Here is a 5602-nt window from a genome sequence, read left to right as displayed (position 1 = left end):
CCGGGCCGGGGGGGAGCCGGGGAGCGGCGGGGGAGAGAGAAAAGAACACCCCCGCGGAGGGAGATGTTGTTATTTTTTGCTGCTCTGAGGCTCTGACGTCACATCCACCTGCTGGGTAAACAAGGCTCAAAAAATTGCGAGAGAAAGCCGGAGAGGGCGGCGGGGGGCGGGCGCTGCCCGGCCGGAGCGCACAGACGTGCGGGGCTCGCGCCTGAGGCGAGTTCGGGAGGTGAAAGTTCAAGCGAAGGACAAGCCCGGCTGTGCGTGTGCACGTGTGTCCGTGTGCGTGTCCGTGTGCGTCCGCCTCCCCGGGAAAGTCCAGCCCCGGCTTTTATGCTGGGGGGGACCCAACTTGTACCTCTCTGACTAGTTGGTTTAGCCCCCATTGAGGGCTGGATTTCAGGGGGAAAGGGGAGTGGGGCAGCTCTTTGCCCTGGCGTCTGGCGGAGAAAGAGACCCGTAGTGACAGGACCCACCTCGGTCAGGTCTGCAGGCCCCCCGCCCACGCCATACACTGTTAAAACCTGCTTTAGACACCTCTATGACTTAGAAATAAATGAGTCAGGGGAAAACCAATACATCTTCCCCCCTCCGGTTTAACTGGCGCTAGTCGGAGGAAGCAAAGGGCTTGGTGAGCCAAAGGCCCCGTCGCGCCAACTTGTACTCGCAAGAGATGCTTTTGCCCCTCCTGCAAGGGGACCCGGGCGAGGGGCTTGGTTGCCGCGCGGAGCGAGGGCTTGCAGAAGCAGGCCTCAGCAGCAGGAGCCTAATCTTGCATTCCTTATTTAAAACAAAATTCCTATTGATCTCGGCAGGAGTTTTGACTGAGCAAGGACGGCGTGATCGGATCTTCCATATCTGTCAAACTTATAAAGTCTAGCAAATAACAATAACAGCACTTCTACAGTTTCACACTGCAAACATATCAAGGGGGGTGGGAGGGGAGCAAAGCTGTCTGGTTTTAACTCGCCCTATTCAAAGCATTATAGCAATTATTACTAATATATAGAACGGCACCTCCAGGAACTGTTTGGTTGATGTGCTCTGCAAGATCATCCACACTGGTTAAAACAATTTGGCGGAAATTAAGAGAGCTAACATAGATAGGGAGCGCGTTAAACATAGAGATCGTGGCATTTCCATTGTGGAGCTCATCCGTGCTGCGTGGTGGCACAGGGATTGCTGTAAAAATTACCCAGCAGTTGGTAAGACGGGAGTGTCTGACCTGGCGTGGGGCATGGCCTGGAGTGCAGGGGATCAACACACTCAAAAGGGAAAATCCAAGTCACAGGAAAAGCCTCTGCTTACTTCAGGGGGGGCACATGCTCCCCAAGTCATGGATGGAGGGAGCCATTGGGTACCATCAATTGTCTCGGTAGTTAAAAATTATAAATACAAAATTCTTCTCTCTCTCAGCCACACACACACACTCTCCGTGACACAAATCCTGTACTTACCTGTGTGCAAAATGCCCAATGTCTTGCATACAGCCAACAGAGATGCACCCTGCAGACTAAAGACAAACGGGCTGCTCTTCAGCTCTAAACTTCTAACATTTGACCAATGAGCATACCTAGCATGTGATACCAGGGAGATGATAAAAACAATGGTGATTTTTTTTTTCTAAGTGGGTGGTTAAAATTAGATAAATTTAACTATAAAATGCAGTGGCTTAATGTTCAGTGGCATTGAGGGCCTAGAAACATGCACTAGCAACTGAGCAGTGGTCTACAAAGAACAATTTAGATGGCAAAGCTGGTTCTAGGAACTATTGAGCAATACACTTTGTTTGCAGAAACTCTTTTCTTTCGAGTATAAAAGATCAGTTAATCTTATTGTTTTCATTCCTTTGGATTTTGGCAACTGTATTCACCTCATGTTTGGGCCTTCAGCAGGTTGGAAACAAGACAGTCGGGAGGGGAAGCTTACTTTAAATGTTGCAGTATATGATTTTGTATATTTAAATGTCTGCCTGGCTAAGTGGGAAAGGACTGAGTGTCCATTTAGTATACATTAGTGAGGAACTTAGCATATTGTTAATTTTCAACACTGTCACGTTGCATTCATATAGAGCACATTTTAATTTCTTGATCAGTAATCAAGTGGAAGTTTCTTTTTGGCAAATTAAAGCAGGAAGGATTTTCACACAGAAGAAAGGGCATGGGAATCGGACGCCACCTTTTGGTAGAATAAGGATATAGGAGCATATTCCAAGAAAAGATGCTACTGATATGCAATTACACTTTAAATTACAGTAATGGCAAAGTACTTATGCCTAATTCATTATATTTTAAATAATTAAGAGGAAAATTGTGGCAAATAAATATTTGCAAAGAAGATGCTTTAGCTGTACTGTAAGGGGAATCTCCAAAGATAGTCCATGAATCATTCCATTTTGTCACTGTATTAGTTAATAGACTCAGTTATGAAAAAGCATCAGAAAAATACAGTCTTCTCACGTTAATCCCTCCACCTGAAAGATACTGGGGGAGCACTCGGATTTAGGGGCTCGGAAGGGGCGGTTAACCTCTTTTTGAGACCTAATTAGGGTCACTTTCAACGTGGTTTTATTTTACTTCAGAATTGATTTCCAGGAAGAAAGCACAAGAGAAGAAAATACAGGGGACAACTCCTAGAAGTTATTTTCCCTCTTGCTGTAGCTCCCTAGGAGTTTTTGCTGTGTTATTCGAACATGGAATAAACTTTGTTTGTTGTAAACTTCTCGGTCTCTTGTTTTTAACTATGCAAATTTAAACCGGTACTTCAAGTCTGTAAAGCATGATTAATTCTCTAGACAATAACAGCAGTGGGACTTCTTCCTCCCCCTCCACTACTGTAGTTGCTAATTGCACTCGAATTGTTTACTGCTGTATTGTTTTACAAGTGCCTGGAGAAAGAGATGCTTGATATTCCCAGCCCTACCATCGTCATCCCAGGAGCAAATGCTTGGCAGCTTTTGGTTAGGGTGTACACAGGCTATGACTACAGTTTGTTAGTAAAAAAAAATAAAATAAAATATGAAGGTGATGACGCCTCCGTAATTATAGGTGTCACTGTTTCAAAGTCAGAATGTTTTCCAAGCTGTTGTGGGCCACACCTCCAATATCCCATGAGCCCTGCCTCTTAGAGTCCTTTCCATTTCAGTCAATGATTTATGAGGATATACAAAGTACATCAACAGGGCTACATTGTGCCTGTTGAGAAACAAATAGGAAATAAGGGAGGGCTTCCTTACTTAGACACAAAGCAAAAACAGACACCCTAGCACGCCTCTATCTTTTCATCTCTCCTTATACAGAAATTTGAAAATTTAGAAGCGGAGCACAGTAACAAAAAATGGCACACTGAAAAAGTAAATGTATATTGACTTTACAGCTTGTCTTAATTTTTTTTTTTTTTAGTTTAAATTAATCACCCTGCTATTATTCTGAGGAGGTATAATTAAAACATAGACCCTATGAGTAATCGTATACCTGAATTCACAATAGATTTCTGTTGGAGGTTGACATTCCCTTCACTTTCTCCTTGCTTTAGTTTAGAATTGGAGAAATTTAAATGGCTATGACAATAGTCATTGTTCAAAATGCAGAACGGAAGATGCAATTTTGCAACTCTATAGAGGGCATATGTATGAAAAGATAAACAACACGGGACATTTCCGTGGCCCAAATAGCTGGAGGGTGTAAGGCTCAGCTTTGTGTTCCCTCCACCGCCAACAGCAAATTTTAAAATGCAGTTGGAGGCTGATCCCACAACCAGTGAAACCATTGACAATATCCTTGTGGACTTCTGTGGCAGTAGGATTCATTTCCAATATGGGGAGTCAGGCTAAGTGGAAAAAACAAGACGACTTAGCTAGGATTGCAAATTGGCTTGTCTGACCAAAAAGAAATATAGAGGTCCCCGATGAGAACTGGAGCCAAAGCCAGGTCAATTGAGAAAAAAAAAATTAAATTGTGTTTTATGTTCTTCTTGCAGGGAAAAGCTGCCAACTTAAAACTAGCCTGTACTTTGAAATCTGGGGGCAGGTTTTCCGAAGTGCTGAGCTCCTTGGGGCTGCCCTTATTCTCACAAATCATTTCTCTTCTCTACCAGGGGATGGTGTTAACAAGGGAAAATAAGCTAAAGGTCCATTTCCATTTGCACTGTCTTCCTGGAAGTGCTGGCCAGACAGGCACAGAGAAACATGTGTTTAATTCCTCCATCACACAGATGTAAATCTAGACTAGGTCTGTTGAAATCACTGGAGTTACTCAGATTCATTTAGGCAAAAGTCACTCCAGGATTCCTAAAGGCATCCTGAATTCTTCAGCCAGATTTTCATCCTCTCCTCACAATGAGACATGCCTTATTCCTTAAGCAATCCTATGGACTTCACGTGTATCAGAATCTGGCCATAGACAAACTTGTCCAAATCACACTTTCAGTTGTCCTGGGTTACCAGACAATAGGTATTTATTTCCTTTTCCTGTGGGGGCAATGAATAGCCATTGTATTTGGGCCAGACTATTAATCTGCCCAAATTCGGTGGGGATTTTTAAATGAATATTCATGGGAATTAATGTCATTAGATTCCTATTGCTTCCTGAATATAATTATGTGCAATACATGAATTGGCACACGCCACAAGACTTCCACTCTTCTCGTAAGTCTATGACCAATTCATTTGCAACACCACAAGTCAGGCACTCTTGCAGTATTGAACACGTGTAAGACAGTACTAGCAGGGGTGGCCTTACTTAGTGGAAAAGCTGGGATGGAGGAGAGACTTGTAAAATAGGAAACATTCATTGCAGGAAGCAAAGGACAAATGTAGGGTTTAAGAGAGGAAAGATGCAAGGGAGAGAGGAGGAGGAGCAGAACTGCACAAAAACCGTTCCCAAGCCACATCAACAAATATGAACCAAACTTACCAATTTTTCTTTTAAACAGTATTTTTGTTGCCTTTCTCTGATCCAAGGACCTCACCCACAGGATATACACAGGTTACTTTTCGGGGGTTTTGCCTTTTTCCCATCTGGTCAAAGGAAGGGAAGGCCTTGGGGCCCAAAGACCTTCCAGGTAGTAAATGCCCAAGTCCATTTGTCTCGGATACCATACATTGCATGAATTTTGTCGTGCAGTTCCTCAGATAAAGCAAATATTAAAGGCAAATGGGCATCCAGCCATGAGGATTCCTGTGACTCCTGCACCCTATCAGAAACAAGGGCTCTGCCCAGCATGCTGGACCTTGCTCTGCCATGGTTAGATGCATTCAGGTTCAGCACTTGGTCAACAAAGTCAGGTACTTCACAAAGATCTGCGTCTGCGCCAAAGCAGAAGTAAAAAGGGAAAGCAATTATTGACCTCAGTAAAACACAGGGGCTGTTTAAACAGACAATGCAGCAAAGCCCTTCAGGGTGGTAAAAAGTTTGGGTTACTCCAGGTGAATTCAAAATGAAGTTCAGTCTTCTGGAGAGTCACAAGGTCCATCTTTCCCACCCATCTGAAATCACAAAGCAAGGGCCTGATGCTGGTGCTTATTCCCCAGCTAAGGAATATGTGTTAGGGATTTAAAAATAAATAAAATATTGGTCTGGTTCCGAATGACTATATGACATGA

General features: G+C 43.7%; 1 long non-coding RNA gene across 1 annotated transcript in view; it reads left to right on the top strand.

The window, feature by feature from the left end:
* LOC109288976 overlaps nt 1-2721 on the top strand; it is an 8641-nt gene extending 5920 nt beyond the window's left edge. Inside the window, exon 2 of the long non-coding RNA XR_002095272.1 lies at nt 2582-2721. This is a non-coding gene — a long non-coding RNA (uncharacterized LOC109288976). The remainder of the gene's footprint in view (nt 1-2581) is intronic.
* The last annotated feature ends 2881 nt before the right edge of the window (nt 2722-5602 follow it).

The sequence above is a fragment of the Gavialis gangeticus genome, unplaced genomic scaffold (assembly GCF_001723915.1).
Source record: "Gavialis gangeticus isolate Ggan-Ray unplaced genomic scaffold, GavGan_comp1, whole genome shotgun sequence".
Taxonomy (NCBI): domain Eukaryota; kingdom Metazoa; phylum Chordata; order Crocodylia; family Gavialidae; genus Gavialis; species Gavialis gangeticus.
Note: the sequence above shows the minus strand (reverse complement) of the source record. Positions and strands in the feature narration are given on the sequence as shown.